The 19,863-nt window shown below is 37.8% G+C and overlaps 1 long non-coding RNA gene across 1 annotated transcript in view; it reads right to left on the bottom strand.

The window, feature by feature from the left end:
• Positions 1–2,454: 2,454 nt before the first annotated feature.
• The window catches only part of LOC112644504 (uncharacterized), a 32,073-nt gene continuing 14,664 nt past the window's right edge, over positions 2,455–19,863 (bottom strand). Inside the window, exon 3 of the long non-coding RNA XR_003126434.3 lies at positions 2,455–2,816. This is a non-coding gene — a long non-coding RNA (uncharacterized LOC112644504). The remainder of the gene's footprint in view (positions 2,817–19,863) is intronic.

Raw genomic sequence — 19,863 nt, forward strand, 5'->3', positions numbered from 1 at the left:
ACCCCGGCTTTATTGAGCTATAGTTGATAAATAAAATTGCATATATTTAAATGGTACAAGATGTTAATTTCATATACGTCATCAAATGATTACTGCAATCAAGTTAATGAACACATCCATTATCTTACGTAGTTATAATAGTTGTTATCTTGTGTGTATGTGGTGAGAACACTTAAGATCTATTCTCTTAACACTTTCGAGTAGACAATACAGTGTTAGCAACTACAGTTACCATGCTGTATATTGGATCCTCAGAACTTATTCCACTTATAGGTGAAAGCCCTATCTGATCAATATCTCCCCATTGCCCCCACTCCCCAAATCCTGACAACCACAGTGCTACTCTCTGTTTCTATGAGTTTGACTTTTTTAGTTTTGACATCTAAGTGAGATCATACACTGTCTTTCTCTGGCTTATTTCTCTTAGTGTGTTAGAGTTCTTGAGTAGAGGATCAGCTGTTTCTCTTGGATTATTCAGCAGAACCTGGCCTATAGTGTGGCCTAAGTACCCTACATAGAGTATCACACTGTACCTGTGGAAGTGTTTCACAGTCAATTATGGATATCACAGCAACCCCAGTCTCAGGTCTCTATCTTCATGTCAATCCTAGGCTCATATGCAAATAATTACATCAAAAACACAACTTGTTGGGATCCCTGGGTGGCGCAGCGGTTTGGTGCCTGCCTTTGGCCCAGGGCACGATCCTGGAGACCCGGGATCGAATCCCACGTCGGGCTCCCTGCATGGAGCCTGCTTCTCCCTCTGCCTGTGTCTCTGCCTCTCTCTCTCTCTCAGTCTGTGACTATGATGAATAAATAAATAAAATTAAAAAAAAAAAAAACACAACTTGCCTAAACTGAACTTGTATTTACTCCTCCAATCCCAGAATGTTTCTCCTTTATGCTTGTATTCCTTTGTGTTAGTGTATGATCAGTTACCTCCTTTCCCAGACTCTTGCACACATGTAATCACTCAACAAATCCTGTCAGTGTTGGAGCCAAATTCTTCAAATCCCACCTCTATCATTTACTAGCTATGTGACCCTGTGCAAGTTTCCTAACCTCTCTGAACCTCAATCCCCTTCTTTTTAAAGCAAGAATGATAACATCTGTTTCACAGGTTTAGCGTGAGGGTGGAATGAAATGAAAGAAGTAATGTGCCCTGTGTAAGGCTTAGAACATGATAAAGGCTGCATAAATGTCAGTTTCCTTCCTTTGCCCTTTCTCTCACACCATCATCATCCTTTGTTGCCTTTAAACTGATTCTTAATGAGCTCATTTAATAAATATTCATGTATCCCCTCCTGTGCTATACAAAGTGTTGTCAGCACAATTGTGACAAGATAGAGATTGTCCTTGCTCTAATGGAGGTACATTTTAATGGAGAAAACTGATGTGAAAAAAAGCAAACAAACAAATAATTATCACCAGGTAAATGATGGTAAGGATCATGCAGGAAATACATAGGAAGCTGAAATAGAGAACTGGAGCTGCGGATGAGGGCACTCTCTATCAGGGCTACTTGCACTGTGACCTGTAGAATAGTAAAATTGTAGATTTGTAGTAAAATAGTAGAATTGCCCACTCCCTGTCTGTGACAAGAAGTACAGACATTCAGAATGTGTAGAAACTTTTATAGCAACCTGACATGGCTGCAATAATCACATGGATTGAGTAGTGATTATTTAAACAGAGACCATCACACTCATGTCATAAGTAGTGTGAGGTCTGTGGAAGTCCTATGTACAATAAAACCAAGTTATAGCTTGTGATATTTTAAGGCAAGTTTTTCAACTGCAACTCAAATGTGTATAAAATCCAGAAGTCATTTCTTTCATTGAAAGGTATTTTAAATTGAACTTTATAGGATCAATGATTGGAACTGGTTACTGATGAAGGAATAATTATGAATTTTAAAACTACAATACTCTTTGTTTCATTTTGGATTAATTAAATATGGAGTTTTTTTGCACGTGCTAAATGGCTATTTTCATTCCTGTCAGCATATCTCTGAGATGTTGTCTCTACTGTGAATATAACTAAAACAAAATATAGAAGAGGTTTAAATTTATCTATTATCTTCTGCAAGTTGAACTGTCATCAATTCAACCTAGATTAAATAAATTAATGAGCAATAAACAACCTCAATCACCATGTTAAAAACTTTAGATATTGATACATACTATTTTTAAAGTATGCAAATAGGCTTTTATTGTGGGGAGTCACTATTTCACTAATAATTCTTTTTAGTCATAATTGTAAGTCTATAAAAAATTATGAGTATAGTAGCAATTTTCTGTATATATTGACTATCTGTACATCTTTAATGAACATTTACAGTTTTAATTTTATTTTGTTATTTTTCTACATTAGATTGGTTCTTACGAAGTTAACTAAAATGTAATCTTATGTTTGGTGGATTTCATAATAAAATACTAAGACTTTATTTTGAGAGTGTTTATTTTCTATTTCATTTTTCTACTAATTTATTTTTATTGCTTTTTACAAAAGTATTAGTACAAGGTGGATTGGGAAAAAATGTAAATCTAGTCCTTGCCCCTTAAGAAGCATTCCTATAGATGGGTATAGTCAGAGAAAGCTCTTTAGGGAAGAATAATAAAAGGCTAAGAACTGCAGCCTTCGACTTCCCAAATGTCTCCAAAATTCGTGTCTTTCTATGCTGATGCTTATAGTCACCACTGTGGTTCAAACTCCAATCACCCACAACATGGACATCAGTAAAAACATATGCTCCTGGGGAAATTCTTCCTTTCCTTCTTCCTCCTCACATCTTCTATATCTCTTCTGTATCCACTCTGAAAAACAAAAACAAAAACAAACCAGAAAATCATACACAGACCTATTTCTCTCTAAAATTCTGGAATGGTTGTCATTGTACCACCTTCCGGATGTTTCTTACAGGCTGCCTTAATTTGTCGAGTTTTTAATATGTATGTGTTTTTATATACCCACGTATATTTGTGTGTGTGTGTGTGTGTGTGTGTGTGTCAATAGAAAGACTACATATTACCATCTCCTAAACTAAATTGTAAATTCTGTACAGGTATGGCTTATATCTTATACTCTGCCTCCAAAGGGGTCAGTGTACTGCCTTATACATAGCAGGTATTTCATAATTGTTTGTTGTTGATGGCAATGCCATAATAAATCTAACAATGGATTCTTTCATTTATTCTCTTTTTCTGTCTCACTCTCTATACAAGAAAGTCAATAGAACTTTATTAAGGCTTATACTACTTTTTTAGAGAAGAAGCTTTGGGAACTCAATTATTGATTCACCAAACCACAGGATGTCTGGGCAGAGAGAAGACCACAGTGGTCTGGTGGGTGAGCTTGCATGGACATGTGTACCCCGGGACCCTCTAGATATACCATTTACCCCATGTGACCTTTCACCAACTCATTGCTCACTTCATCAGCAGTGAAGCAAAATCTTTGCTTTTACTAGTTTCTGAGCCTTTAAAAGGAATGCAATAGACATCCCCCAGCACCCCCTGCTTATTTAACAATTACAGTCTTATAGAGACATCCAATTAAAAAATGTAAATAGCAACGAGAAAAAGTGTGCACTATGCTTGCAGGGTGAATCTTGGCTCGGAACTGGAGACCAAGTGAACCGTTTGTTTTGAAAACCAGAGTTTACAATTCTCTCAGTAATGTAAGTATTTCGGAGTAGGCCATTTGAATGCTCATTCACAACTTTATCTGAAACTTAACAACTGTGTTTTTGTCTCTTAGAAAATATCTTATGCTTGAAAGAAAACTGCTAAATTTCTTTTTAACTGTGAAATAACTACCCTCAAAAATAAAGGAAATAATTCATAAGTCTAGAAATAATATTAGATTAGGAATAAAGATCCAAACTGCAATGATATAATGTTTAAAATGCAATTTTAACATAATTTGAAAATAGCTTAATATTTTTCTGGTGGAATGAGGTTCTCAGAAGGAGACTTTCAGGAGTTGTGCATAGTGACTGGTTTGGGTTCATTAAATTCCAGAAACAACTCCCAGGGCTGATTTTCAACATCTTTCAAATTCCTTAGATCACTCTTCTATATGTTGAATTCAAAGCAGTTTGCAAGAAGAAAACTCTCAGGCAGAGACATGGAAGGAGGAGATAAGCGTTGGGTTGCAAATGCTTTTCAGTCAATCAAACCCAAACCAGGTTCCCTTAATTTTTCAAACCTTGTATATTTTAAGGAAATTTAATCCACATGTGTCTTATTCACTTACAATGAAATCATGGAATTTTAAAAAACAGCTGTTTAATGTCAAAAAAGCCATTTTGATATTTTTGCTTCCTCCAGTCAAAACCAGAGCTGCACTTCTCCATCAGAAATTGATTTCAGCATCAAAGACTGGAATTCAATTTGAAACTCTAAACCTGTTCTTCTGAGGTGAACGTTTAAAATCCATCAAAAAAGTTGTCCCTCAGAGAATTCATAAGCTAGGGACAGATTTTGCTCATTTTAAGTGCTCAACAATAGGATCTGGGACTTTTATTTGGGGACATTTGAAATGTCAAAAATCTTCTGTTTTTCAAAAGGTAATAGGGTCAAGGAAAAACTGGTGTTGTTATAAGAATTTTCCATTCTGAGCGATCAGGTCAGTTCACCAAATATTAATTAAGCGGTATACTATGTTTTCTCCAGAGAAACAAAACCAATAGGTTATGTGTGATTATATATAAATAAATTTATCAGAAGCAATTGGCTCACACAATTAGGGAGGCTAAGAAGTCCCAGGATATGCAGTTCACAAGCTGGGGACTCAGGAAAGCCAATCTGTAGCTCCAATCTGAGTCTGAAGGCCTGAGAACCACGTGAGCTGATGGTGTAGTTCCAGGCTCACATGTAGAGCTGATGTTTCAGTCAAGGCTGAAGGCTGATAAAGCCCAATGCCCCAGCTCAAATGGTCAGACAGGATGAGACCCTTCTAGTGAACATTTTTATCCTGGTCATGTCTTCAACTGATGAGATGAGACCTACATTAGGGAGGGCAATCTGCTTTATTCAGTTTATGGATTCAGATATTAATGTTATCCAGAAACACGCTCACAGACATACACAGAATAATGGCGGCCAAATGGCGGCATACGCTGTGACACTGTCAAGTTGACATTAACCACCAAAAATATGTCTAGCACAGCATTAGTCATCGGAAATGCTATGCTAACAACGTGTGCTTTGTCCTTGAAAAGTTTGTAGTCTAGAAAAGAGAGCCAAGCATGTAAACACAAAATTTCAATGCAAGGTCATAAATGCAATAAAGGGTAGGGTAAGAGGGCTTAATTCCATCGAACTTTGAGGAGGAGAGTTAGGTGCCTAATGAGAGAAAATTAAAAAAATAAAAACTTGTTTTTTTTTCCCTTTATACTACTGCTGTATGATTCAAGTAATACGATAATGATAGTCTTTATCTATTAAGCCAGTAATCTGTGCCTGGTAGAGTATTCAGCAATTTATCTTGAATCCTTAGAGCCTGGGGGAGTTGTTGCTACCATCATTTTACCTTTGAACAAAATGAGGTCAGGAAGATTCAATGGCTTTTTCTGGTTTCCCTGGTGGGATTCAAATCCAGTCACTTGGGTGATTCAGAAGTTGACGTTCTTTTCACAGTTTTACATAGAATGTTTACAATGAGATTTGTAAGTTTACCTTTTTTCAACATAGTAAAATCTCATTGTGATTCTATTTTTCCATTTCAGTTGAATTTGAAAGATACTACATCAATAAAAAGTGTTCTGAACTTGGAGCACAGAAGGGACAATCTGAAAGAATGCTAGCTCTGTTGAGAGGGAGAGTGATTGCTCCTCTACTAGTATAGGCATCATGGTAGATTTCCTGAAGGGAAGAATGAAAGTAGTGTAAAGAATAGCAATGGAAACAGCAAGATTCCCCACTAGAAAATGCACGTGTAAGCATCAGCCATCAGTGAGAAGATGGTCTCTCCAATAAAATGACAGAAGCGAGCTCCGAAGGAAATTTTTAAAAAGGAGTCCAATCATACTGAATATGCATGGTGGTGTCAAACACTTGTTGTGGTTTACAGAAAAATCTGATTCCACTCTTGCTCTTTTTCTACTTTAGATTCTTGAGGTCTCCCCTATTAAAACTTTACTCCTGCTGACTACTCCATTTCTCTCCTTCCCTCTTCGTCATTCAGTCACTACTTGTGCTCTCCTTAAGGCTGCATAAAAGAGGTCTTTTTCCATCATCTATAACAAGGAAGGCAACCCATTCTGGCATTTTATTTTTTTAAAAAAAGATTTTACTTATTTATTTGAGAGAGAGAGACAGAGAGCAGGAGAAGGAGGAGGGCCAGAGGGAGAAGCAGACTTCCCGCTGATATGGGGCTCGATCTGGGAACTCCAAGATCATGACCTAAGCTGAAGGCAGTGCCTTAACTGACTGAGCCATCTAGGTGTCCTTCTAGCATTTTACTTTTGAAAACAAGCAAAGCAAAACAAAAATAACGTGTCACACCCTCTTGGACACAATCTAAACTCACGTTCACTCATTTGTGAATACATGTGAATATATGCCTACCTACAGAAAAGTCTATTTTATGACAGGAGAAAAAAGGTAAAGCATAATCAACAATTGGAGGAAAATGAATAGGTGACATGTGAAGTTCTAGGCTAATGAGGAAAAAATGTGAATAGGAGTGTGAAAAAAATGTGCTGGATGGTAAGGGTGGGTGTATGAAATCTGAGTTGGTGTCAACAACACACACATCCAGCCGCTAACTGCTTAAGTGAAGACTTACAAACCAATGGCCATGACTTCTAACTAATCCACTCTTGATAACATTGCCAAGGTTTTTCTTTTCTTTTCAAGCCTTGAAGCACGTGAAATAATAGCACGAAAGTCTTCTGTTCTGTCAGCTGGTGGAGACTTTGAGATTTCCCATTGCAAAGTGGAAATCATGGGTTTTGAATTTGGGCTCAAATCTCAGCTTTCTCCCTTCCTGGGGATTTCTCCACATTTCAGTTACCTCATTAATTATTATTGCTTTGGGAATGGGTGGCTAATAATGCCTGCCTCATGAGAGTTTTCTGAGAAGCAGAGCATCTTACACAAACAGCTAAATAGACAAAAACCTGGCACATAGAAATACTCAACAAAAAGCAGCTGGGAGTCGCTATTATTTTTACAGTGGTCAATACTAGGGTATGAGAGAACTTTATGAAATAACTCAGCAGGGCTTACATTTATATTTTTACTATACAAAAAAAAAAAAAAAAAGAACACAGAAAGAACAAGGTGGAAGTGCTTCCTTGCTAGGAGGTAATTTATGATGGTCTCAAACACTATGTCTGCTATGCTCTGGTCTGTGAAGAATAATCTTTTTTTTTTTTTTTCTTTTCAAAAATATCCCTTAAACGCTAACAGTGCTCTTCTTTTCTTATGCACAGATATCAATGGGAAATTCATACTTAGAAAAACTGGCTCCTTTGTGTTACCAAGAGTCAAACTTTTGACTCCAGTAAATGAGTGCTTGGAGGATGACCTTACATTTATGAAGGCAGAGAGAGGAAGATAAGAAATTTAATTATAAAAATAACCTATTTTCAGGTTCCTACATGCATTAGCATAATACATGTAACTCACCTTCTAGAATATTTCATGTCAACAGTATCACTATTATGAAATTAATTCCTATGTGATCCGTCTTATTTGCAAGGTTATTGTGAAGCCTTAGATACTCTCAACATTTCTGAGCATTAGTTTTGTATCTGAAACTTGGGATTAGTTAGATCTATTTCAGTGTTATTGTGGATATTAAATAAAATAATAATTATTAGGGGCACCAGGGTGGCTCAGTCAGTTAAGCATCTGTCTTTGGCTCAGGTCATGACCTCAAGGTCCTGAGATTGAGCCCTACATTGGACTCCCAGCTCAGTGGGGAGTCTGCTTCTCCCTCTCCTCTGCCCCTCTCCCTGAACATGCTCTCTTTCCCTCTCTCTCAAATAAATAAATAAAATCTTAAAAAACTAATTATCAAAATATTAAGCATATTGTTTGAGATGTAGTAGGCAATGCCCCTAAGCGTTAGAAAATGCCCCTAAGTGTTAGAAAATGACTCGTAAAGGCCTAATGTCCTGTTGCCTTGCCTTGCCTTGTTTCTAATTCATCAGATTGTCAAGGATATAATTTAGTAGAAACATTTAATGCTTTATCTCCATTATGTTCAAATCACATAGTCAGATCTCTTTAATAACTTTCCATAAGGTATCTTTCTTTACTTATCTGGGAGATAACCCTAGATCCTGATTCTTTTTAAAGATTTTATTTATTTATTCATGAGAGACACAAAGAAGAGGTAGAGACATAGGCAGAGGGAGAAGCAGGTTCCCTGCAGGGAGCCTGATGTAAGACTTGATCTCAGGAGCCCATGATCACAACCTGAGCCAAAGGCAGACGCTCAACCATTGAGCCACCCTGGTTCCCCTAGATCCTGCTTTTATTTATTTTTATTTTTATTTTTTTTAAATTTTTATTTATTTATGATAGTCACACAGAGAGAAAGAGAGAGAGGCAGAAACACAGGCAGAGGGAGAAGCAGGCTCCATGCACCGGGAGCCCGATGTGGGATTCGATCCCGGGTCTCCAGGATTAATTAAAAAATTAATTTAAGAGTCCTTACAATTGAAAATAGATGAATTTTGAGGGGGAAATTATGATTAAAGAGAAATTAATGTGAGAAAGAAAATGAGGGATTTTATTTATAAAGAAAACATAGTAAATATAGATCATTTTAGACTCTGAATTATCAATATAAAGATGAGTGTTTGCCGGCAACAAATACCTTAACAGTGCATAAAGGAGAGAGAAAATTTCCTTTTTTCATCACACGTGAAAAGCTAAAGTTCTTGCCACTAATTATCAGTCTCCTGATAATTAGAATCATAGGATGAAACTGGGTTGAAACCAAGGACGTATCCTACCCTGGGATATTAGACTTTTTCTTCACTCCTCCTCTCTTGATTATTGCAATAAGATGCTGTGTTCTATCCCACCATGGAAAGGAAGGTGGGGCACGGATGTGATGGGAAGAATTTATTTAAAAAAGATAAGCTGGGGCAGCCCGGGTGGCTCAGCAGTTTAGCATCACCTTCAGCCCAGGGCGTGATCCTGGAGACCCAGGATCGAGTCCCACCTCAGGCTCCCTGTATGGAGCCTGCTTCTCCCTCTGCCTGTGGCTCTGCCCCCCTCTGTCTCTGTGTCTCTCATGAATAAATAAATAAAATCTTAAAAAAAGAGGAAAAAGATAATCTGTTGGGAATTCTGGGTTAGTATCCCAGTAGATGAAAAAAAAGCATTAAAATCATTTGTGCTGGCATGAATATAGTTTGAAAAACTATAAATTAATTACCAGGTGGGTTCTGATCATTAGAAAACATTGAGTAAACATCTGTGTGTGGCACTGGACAGAAAAATCAAAAACAAAACCCAAAAAACTAAACAAAAATATCCTGCTACCTGTATATAATTCTGGACTGTTTTTATAAAGACATTGATAAATGTAGTAAGTTCCCAAAAGTCTACCAGTTCGGGTGCGCCTAGGGTGTGAAGGGTGTGAAGGGGACCCAGGAAGTTCGTGACCCATACCCTTTAAAGTGAGGAGAACTACAGGTGTCCAGAATGGCTGCCAGTTAGGGACTCTGGTGCCAAACAAAAGCGTTCTGGCAGAAACAACTGCTGGGGAAGAGCAGTTGGGGCTCTTTTCTAATCCATGTCTGAGAGGGCAGATGACAGGCACCTCCTTTGACACAATGGGAGAAGCAGAGTCCAGGGTGTTTAACATTCATTAGGCGCCAGATACTGAACAGATCATGTACAAGAAGTAGATTTATCCACGTGAATGGAGTAAGTAATGTCTTAAACAGGCTACATAATTTGAAACATGTTGAAGACAGTTTCAAAAAGACCGTCCAATTTAATAAATGTCAACCAAAAAAGGAGCATCGTTAAATGGGGGAGGGGCCAGAAAGAAGATAGAAGTTTCTTTGTGTTCCTATGTTTCTCCAGGGTCACACAAAAGTAATCTTTTGAAGGCATGCAATGTAACTTTTTCCTGTGACTTCTTCAACTGAGATGTAAAATGATCTTCAGGGAGTCTCAAAGTAGAGAATTAGGTACTAAAATAAAGCGGCTTCCTGTGGCTGTTTGCATCCAGCTTTATAGCATAACTTGCATTATGACCCTCATAAAGACCACTCCAGAGAAGAGGTCCTTGTTAAGAAACCTGCTTGCATATTTATCTTTCAAATAGGTAAATTGTCAGACTGTTCTTGGATACACTTATTCCATGATGGAGGAAGAAAATCTTGAATCATTTCTTTTTGTAGAGAGATGTTTTTAAGCTGACTGAAAGGATTGTTCTATCTTTGCAAAGGTAATAGTTTTGCAAATAACTCTAAAATGCCTTTTTTAAAGATTGTTTGAGAGCAAGAGAGAAAGAGAGCACAAGGTGGGGGAGAAGCAAACCCCTGCTGAGCAGGGAGCCTGCTGCGGGGCTCGACCCCAGGGGCCTGGGGTCATGACCTGAGCTGAAGGGAGGTGCTTAACTGACTGAGCGTCCCAGGCGCCCCTAAACCTACTTTTCCACTGCTGCCACTCATCATTATATGCAGAATGACACCATTTGATTCTGTACTGCTTCTTAGATTGGGAAATGGAAGGTTCAAGTTCATTTCGGTTCTAAGATGTCATAACTCTAATAGCCTTGATAATTGTTTCCTAAGAGTGAGTCAGTTGAAAATTTTGAAGACCAAGTCAGTAAAATTGTTTATGTGATTAGCAGCGACCTTAGCTGCAAGATGTGAAATGCTGATTTCTCAACAGAAAGAGCCTCCACGTGCCTGCCAGTGCCACAAGCCCTTCTGAGAAGAGTGGCTAATGCAGGACGACATTACGTGTAGACAGCTCCTTGGTAGCATGCTTACCCGTAAGTGTGGCAGGTGTCTTACTTGCGCTTAGAAGTGTCCCAGAAGTTGAGCTGGTTCAGTAGGTATGGGGCAAATCCTTGGTGGTGACTCTCTGACCCGGTCAACCCTGTCAGCCCCACCTCTGACCTGCTAAGTCAGAGACTGAATCAGCAATATGTGTGTTAACAAGCACTGCGGGTGATTCCCATACATGCTGGAGTTCGAGAACCACTGCTCTAGACTCTGAAGCACAGAGGAGGGGCATTTAATTCACCCTTGCAATTGGCAAATGCTGCTGGAATGACGAGTCATGACCTTGGATAGAAATACATCAGGGGAAGAACTTGGCGTGAGCGTTCAACAGAGTGAACAGTTTAAGAAAAAGTATAGAGGCACTTACTCCATCAAAGGTGTCGTTCTGAAGACGGCATAGACAATGTGGACATGCAGGAATAATGATGGGAAAGAGGGAAAGCTGTAGGCCAATTTGTTGTAGACCTTGTGTGTCACGCAAAGTCTTAACATGTTTAATGAGCTACTGAAAGTAACGTGGATAGTTTAAAGACACCAGATATGTTGTAAAGCACACATAAGATGTGGTAGGGCTATAAAATAGAGAATGGACTCAGTAGTTCCTTATGAGGTATAATTACCAGGCTTTGGTGCTTGATTGAAAAAAACAGAGAGAATAATAGGATGACTAGCAGCTTTCTAGGATGGGTGACAGGAGGGTGGTGTTGTCACCACATGAGATGTGAGGTGCAGGAGGAGAATGTGTGTGCGTGCATCCGGGCATGCTGAATTTGATTTGCTATGGAACAAGCTTGAGGAGGCTGATATTCGGTAGGAGATTCAATATTTATCTCTGCAGTTCTAAAAAGAGAACAGTCTTGAGGTTGAACAGTGTATTGAGTCATCGAAACCATGAAAATAGATGAAATTCCTCAGGGGTACCATGTGAAGTTATAGTTTTGTTTTCCTTAACCTCTTAATAATCTGATAGAACTATTGATCCTCTTCTCAGGGAAATTCATTTACAGGTAAAACTCTGGATATAATCTCCATATTCATGGACCGCCTCCACTCCCCGCTGAAGCTCCTTTTCACTTGTCTAGAGAATCCAAGGGAAGAATGCTTGATGTAAAGTTCCAGTTGCCCTAGAAGTGGTGACAAAAATCATGGCAGCTCGTAGGGTATGTGGTAAGTGCTTAGTATATGTTAGGTCACAATAATAAAATAAGTGTTTATTTATTCAATTCTCCAAAAACCAAAGTAAATCCTCTCATTTTAATTTCTCTCCTCTCCGTTTTCATCTTCCTTTGCTCTTCACAATACACCCTTGCTCCTGTAGGAGAAGCAAACCAAGTAAAGTCCTTCTGTCCACACAAACCAAATCCCTGGCTTTGTTTCTTATGTATTTGAATCAGGGACTTGTATCGTCTGGTACATTATTTCCCGCAGAATACTGGTTTTGAATCCAGACTTTATAATTAGGTATCTTAACTTCTGAAACCCAGTTTTCTCATCTGTGAAAAGGGTGAATGATTTCTCTTGCAGAATAGCCTCAGGTTTAAATAATTCAAGTATTGCAGAAACATTAATCAGAAAACTCTGTACTCTTCCCCAAGATCTTGATCAAGGCTGGGTCTGAGGGAAGGGTCCATAAGGAATGATTAAACATTATTAGGTTGCCTAACCATCCCAGGACTTTTAACTAGATGGAGGAAAAAAAAAATATTTACTAGCTTTCTTCTCAGAGAACATACTTGTCTGTGGTTGGGAGGAAATACTTTGATAAGCTGCATGGAGTGTGAGGTGAGATGCCTCCTTCCCCCAAGGAGTATTTTGAGTAAAAACAGATGGTCATTAAACTGACTCCCTGGGAGGGTTGGTTCAATTTAAAAGGGAGCTTTAATTTGTTGTGTAGGTTGTGTAGAACTGAGCTATGCCCCATCACTGACTTTAACTTTAAGCCATGTGGCTCACAGCTTCTCCTCTAAGTAAATGCTAAATAAATATTATTTTTAATATTGAGTTAATATTGTGCAAATTAGTGAGCACCCTGCATCCTTGGGTGTTTGTTCCCAGTCTTGATATGGCTAAAATATTAGGGTGAAGTTAGTCACCGGGGTGTAATTGGGTTCTTCTGAAATGGTGCAATTGATATGTCATGCTTCACTGAACTAGATTTCTAGAGCTAGGGCTTGCTCTGATTTTACTTTGAATCTTAGCAGAATTGACACCATGTTCCTAGCAAAAGTTATGAGTCTGAGGAAGCCTGTGGGGGCTGACACAAGTCAAGAGCATATTTAGGTGTGTGAAGTCAGCCCTATCTGTAGTAATTCATTCTGGTTTTTATACTTCTGGGGAAACTTTTTTTTGCAGAGAAGAAAGGTTCAAGTGTAAACTGTTTGGAAACCCACTTGAAAATTTGTGAGGTTTACACAGTTGCAGAACAAATAAAACCATAACGTGTTTCTTAATTTACATCATTGATTTCGCGTAAACTTCAGTCTTAGAGGATTTTTGAAAGTTATTCCCCCTAGGAATAATTCCTTTCCGGCCCTCCTCACCACCCACACACCCCACCTAGTCTAGTTTCCTTTTATTTTTATTTTTATTTATTTATGATAGTCACAGAGAGAGAGAGAGAGGCAGAGACACAGGCAGAGGGAAAAGCAGGCTCCAGGCACCGGGAGCCCGACGTGGGATTCGATCCCGGGTCTCCAGGATCGCGCCCTGGGCCAAAGGCAGGCGCCAAACCGCTGCGCTACCCAGGGATCCCTAGTTTCCTTTTCAATAAGTTAAATCCAACAGCTCCACCTCTACTTTATAGCTGATGTGGCAAATGTACAAAACTGCAAAGTAAAATGTTATGGCTTTCATTTTTAAACAGGAGGACTAACACTTTTACTGATTACTTTCGTGTCAATCTGTCCATCTACTCTTCTGACAAAACCGCATTTCGTGTAAGTCCAATCCTTTTGCTGTGATGGACGGGATGCAGGACTTAACTATATAGTCTGTGTGGAAGATGGATTTCACAGTGAAATGCACCCAGTGATGGGGAGGAGCTTACATTTTAGGAAGTCCAAAGGGTGTTCAAAAATAAAATATTTCTTGATTCTTAAAATGAAGATGAATATGTTTAAATTTTGGGAAGAGAATATGGATAGGTTTCCAAAACAGGAGATTTCTTATTATAGATTCACTGCAAAGGTGACAAACCACTTGGTGGAAAATGGAGCTTAAATCTTTGGCGATTAGAACATCATCTCAGGGAAAATCTACTCTGAAATGTGTACTATTAAACCCTCTCACAAATCACTGTAAAGATGAGCACTTGAAGGAAGATAAGACAAATTGTAATATATTGCTTATAAATTTACTACACTCTTACCCTTCAAAGTACCTTGAATCAACTTTAGAACTGATTTTGGATCAGAGCCTATGGAAAGATGTACCATGGGCCAACGTGTTCTCCTTTTAATTAGGGAAGACATAATTTAGGGAAATAAAGGTGAATCTTAGAAGCTCTGTTTAATGGTTATTGGTCACAAATTTCCCTTCTCTTTTTTTTTTAATTAAAATTAGGCAATGATAAAAAAAGAAACCACTCTGTAGTACAGATTAATTCCCCTAAATTGATCTCCTTTTTTATTTAATACAAGTTACCAGAGGAACTGAATAAAAGGAAGAACTTTCTTAAATTTCCAAGGGTACATGAATGGGAGGTCTCGGTAAGAGAGGTCATGGGGGAAGAGCAATGGCCAGCAGCAGTGAAGGAGGGATTGTAATATGGGAAAATATAAAGAACAAAGAGAAAAATGGAAAAGTACTGTTGTTGTTAATCAACTTATAAGCATTGGTGAACTTTTCTGTAGTACCATACATACACACATGCACATATGCACGCATGTACTGCACAACCGAACCACCCAGTGGTTTCCATTAACCCTGGAAGTTAGAACCATAGCTAATCTGCAATGTATGCACATGGAATCAGAAAGGCTAATGGGTTCCATAGTCATCAGCCACCCTCCTGCTTTGGATCACAGACCAGGGGGCATGGTCAAAACATGTGAAATAAATGCATAGATTACATAATGCAGCTTTAAATTGTAGTTCATTTTAAACAGACCACTGTTATTTAGTAAAATTGTGTGTGTGTGTGTGTGTGTGTGTGTGTGTGTGTGTGTGTGCTTGTGTTTGGTGTCTGAGGGCATGTGGTTTGAGGAAGTATGATTTATGTGATCTGAGAAAACCCTTACAAATGAATTCCATCCCTCCCTATCAAGGAAATACCCTGATTGTGGTAACTACCTGCTTTAGCTGTATTGCATTACTGGTCTCTGATCAGAATCTCTGTATTGCTTGTCTTTAATGCTAGAGTAGTAAATAATAACAGGAAGCCATTAAAATAAATGTTTATAGTTAAATCTTTGTTGGTCACTGAATAAGGGTTTTGGTTGTGCTATATGGAAATAATTGTTTCTATAGAACACTTTCAGTATGATTGCAGTCTTTATGAGACCTGCTTTACTACATGTAGTCTTTTGTTCTATCACAATAGCACGAAATGTCAAGGAAGTGTGCGGAAAGCACCTGGTTCTCCATTTCTCATTTGCACTTTCTCTTATAAAAACGTATCAGTGCTAGGCATAGTCAGGAAAATGTCTGAGTAAAAAGGCGTAGACTTAAAGCTCCAAGGGAATCAGTATAGTAACTAGACAAAAACATGGGTCAAATAGGTTTAAGGAACACTGAGGCATAAATATCAGAAAATAGCAAGCTTCAGGCTGTTGGAAAAGTTTCTTTCTTTTTTTTTTTTTTAAGTTACTGTATAAATAAAAGTTTTTAAAGTTACTGTCAAAATAAAACTAAATTTGCCCTGTTCCTTGGTTTCAATGACAGTAAAACAAAAAGGCATTTACTGGATTTGCCTTAGTGGCTACATTGTGTTTCAGGATGTAGAGTCTTCCAAAACACAGTATGCCTAACTTCTTCAGAGTTTTGGATACTATAGATTAGTCTTCAGAAAATTTATTATATGATGTCAATTTCACAAAAGTGTATTTTTAATAAATACTAACTTCAATAGTTATATACAAAAGATTTAAGTATGCTAATTTTATATTATAAATACAACCATCAATTTTACATATCTTCAGATGCATACCTAATATGTTTGTAAATGTCCAATTTCCTTTATGAATGAACATGGTGTATTCTAGAAGGGTTCCTATAGATTTATCATTTCGAGTTTAGGATATATTTTTCCATAGATGAAATTTTATGATTGCTAGTTGACTCAAATATTAGTACACTGAATCTTACTTGATCTAAAATGCCCATGAAGAGGAATATTAATAATGCTCTTTGACCAACAGCTGCTTTATGAAAAATGCATTCCTGGTTTCAACTTAAGACGTAGGAAGATGGTTTTGTTTATTCTCTTATGACTGTGGTATCAACAACTCAAAAGTTCGGGAGGGGTGGAAGTCGGCAAACACTGAGGATGAAGAAATTCCTGTGTGTGTGTGCCATTTCTATGTGCATAACAAAAAGGAAATTGCCAGCCAAATTCCTCCTTAGGTATTCTAAATTGGAATGACTGGCATTCGCAAGTAAACTGTAAGACAATATAAAAAAATTTAAGTTGATTATTCTCAATCTCTTGCCATCCATCCACCATCCATCCATTTATTTTTTGAACTTTATATTGTTTGTATTTAGATTGTGAATCATTCGAAGAAATGTCAGTTCACCCTCGGAGTAATTTAAATTTCTTTTGACTCTTATAGTTTTGGTTTCAAGAAGGCCTAAGATATATTTGGCAACTTCTTCCATTTAAAAAAATTTAAAAGGGGGGAAATGGATAGAAAGCTACCAAACAAAGAACCATACTGAAAATGAACTAAGTTCTAATTCAAAAATTATTCTTTCCAGCCCCTAGGATGAAGACAAATTGCAGTTAGGCATTGCAATGCAATAATTGCAAACATATTTTCTCCAAAACCTGAAAAGACTAAGTGGCTTTTCCAACAGAATATCTGATCATGAGCAGAAGCTTTCAAATGCATGTGTGACCTATGTGTCTTTATCTAATTGCTGCTTAATAGATTTTGCAGATTTACTAAAAGTCTTTTAATGAATATTTTAGATTTTCAGGAGTGAATTTTTTTTCTGAAGTTCTTGTTTGAAAATTCTTTAGATGAACCAGTACCCATGAAGCGCTGGAGAATAAAATAAATTGATATTTTAAATAAGGAAACTGGCTTTTGTATTCATGAAGTTTCCCATAGTATAGATTAATTTCTTTTTCTGGAAATTTCTTCACAATTAATTTTCCACAGTAGCACCAAACAGCATTTCCTTGATTCTCCTGCTACCTCTGCTCTGCATCTTTTTTTTTTCTTTCTCTCTCTTTTGCCCCCATCCTCTTCCTAATTTCTCCAGGTGTTCTCCCAGCACCAATTCTCTGTTTTCAGTCTCTCTTCACTCCAACATCTTCAATTACCATCTTTACTGAGATGACTTCAGAGCTTATGTGTCTAGTTCCAGTCTCTTTTTAATTTCTTCCCGTTTGCTTAAAACTCTTCATTTAGCTCTTCCACAAGTACCATAAACCTAAGATGTTCAAAAAACAAACTCATCACGTTTTCTTTAAAAGCATCCTGACCTTTCCTGGTGACTTTCCAGATCATTCAGAACAGCTCCATTTCCTCAGTCATCCGGTCTCTGCGAGCATCTCAGATGTCTCTTATTTTCTTTAAGTTTCTACATCAGTCACCCTACTGCCATGTCCACCCTCTCTTATTTTTTCTGCCCTACCCTGGTTTCAGGTAGTCATTAGTTCTCCCCTGGACAGAACAACAAAATGTAATTGGTACCTCTGGCTCCTGTCTCTCTCCAGTCTGAAATCCATCCAGTCTATACACTTAGAGATTCATCTTCCTGAAGTACAGTTTCAATTATGTCAATGCTCTACCAAAAATCCTTAAGAGCTGACCATTTTCTGCTCTATCAGGTACAAAACCTTCATTCCACCACTCAAGTCCATGCAAACACGGTCCTACCCACTCTTCCCTCTCACTGCCATCTGCGCCTCAGCCAAACAGGGGTGGGTAGTAGTCCTGGGACAACTGTGGTTCTCCACCTTTTTGCCTTCATCAATGTTCTTCTTTTCATGAAGACTATCTTACCTTGTCATGTGTGTCCACTTGTTAAAATTCCACTTAGTCTTCACATGTTCTAGTCATGTCCTCTAGCCAAGTGCAAGTCCTTCTGTTTCTGCTCTCTTTTCCCTCACGTTGCATTTTGTTTGTGCCATTCTACTGGGTCCAATCTTACTCTACTTTACCCGTTAGCTATTTCAGGATATGTTTATTTCAGCTTAATGCATTTTTTTGGTCACTCATATGTGAAATAAAATAAAATGCATCCATTACAGCATAAAGTCTCTGTGGAAAGAGGGTGTTTTATTCATATTTGTCTTTGCTAGAGCACACAGCAGGTCCTAGGCGGTAGTAGAGGCTTTAATTACTACTGGATTTACTGAATTGTGAAAAGAAGACACAAATGGCATTTAGTACACTGCATATTTATGTGTGAGTTTGCGCGGCAGCTATTTGAGACATCTTGAGAAACATTCCAAGATTTTACTACTCTAAGGAATATTGTCTTTCAGAATCTACAAGTCCAGATCATTCATTTCAATTTTTATTTTAATAAAGAGCAAATAAAGCTGATTTTACTATTTATGCCTGGGGCAATTTATGCTTTTGTATTCAGAAAGTTGTGAAAATACAAGATTTTTCTGGTTTTCCTTTATATATTTCTTGAATTAGATTGCTTTGCCTCATTTTCTCATCTATAAATTGGGGAATGATAATGTCTACTTCATACGGTGGTTGTGAGATTTACTTGAATTGATCCATGTAAAACACCAGGAACGATGTCTGGCATAGAGTAAGCGCTTGATAGCATTTAGCTAATATTATTATCAGTCACAAGCAAGGCTGCACCTTTCAGGAAGCACACCAGAGTGGTTGGAATGGACACATCTGGGGTCCATTCCAGATTTTCCTTGCACTCATATCTTTGTCTAAGTCCCTCTTGGATCCTGCCATGTCTGGGTAACTGGAACTAAGGTGAACTGTACCCATCTCCCTCTTTGGCCTACCTATCACCACTTCAAGTAAATATTCATTGGTTGTGTTTAGATGGGGGACTCTAATGCCTTTCCATTTCATTGTGGGGTGAATCAGATTCCCTATCAATTGCTTATTCAAGGCTATGGTATGTTAGTTTCATAAAACGTAAGCTTCATATGAAAAAGTGGTTGAGTCTGATTTATTTATCACTGTGCCTCAGGCCATGGCACCCTGCTTTGTGTACTGTAGACACTCAAAAAACATTTGTTGAATGAATGAGTCAGTTAATGGAGTGACATGACTGAGACATGATTTGTTTTTCTGACCTTTAGAAGATACCCTACCGCCTTTTGAGAGCAATTAACCTACAGTTTTTAGTACAAACACAAATTACCCTTTGTTTTGTATTAATAGCTTCTTTGCAATATCCTGGTGAAATAATTCTATTTATTTCTCTTCACGAACTTGTAGTATATGAAATTGGGAGTAAAGTCTTGTTAATGTATAATAGTGCTGAAACATTCCATCTTACCTACATGGCAACCATCTAATAGGACTAAATAACATTAAGCAGGTGCTTACTATGTGCCAGACGCTACTCTAAATGTTTTGAAAATATAAAATATGTATTTTCCTCAGTGTAATGTGGTATCCTGGATTGAATCTTGGAATGGAAAAAAGACATTAGTGGAAAAACTGGTGAAATCTGAATAAAGTTTGGAGTTTGGTTAATTGCAATGTACCAATGTT

The sequence above is a fragment of the Canis lupus genome, chromosome 1 (assembly GCF_003254725.2).
Source record: "Canis lupus dingo isolate Sandy chromosome 1, ASM325472v2, whole genome shotgun sequence".
NCBI classification, from domain to species: Eukaryota; Metazoa; Chordata; class Mammalia; order Carnivora; family Canidae; genus Canis; species Canis lupus.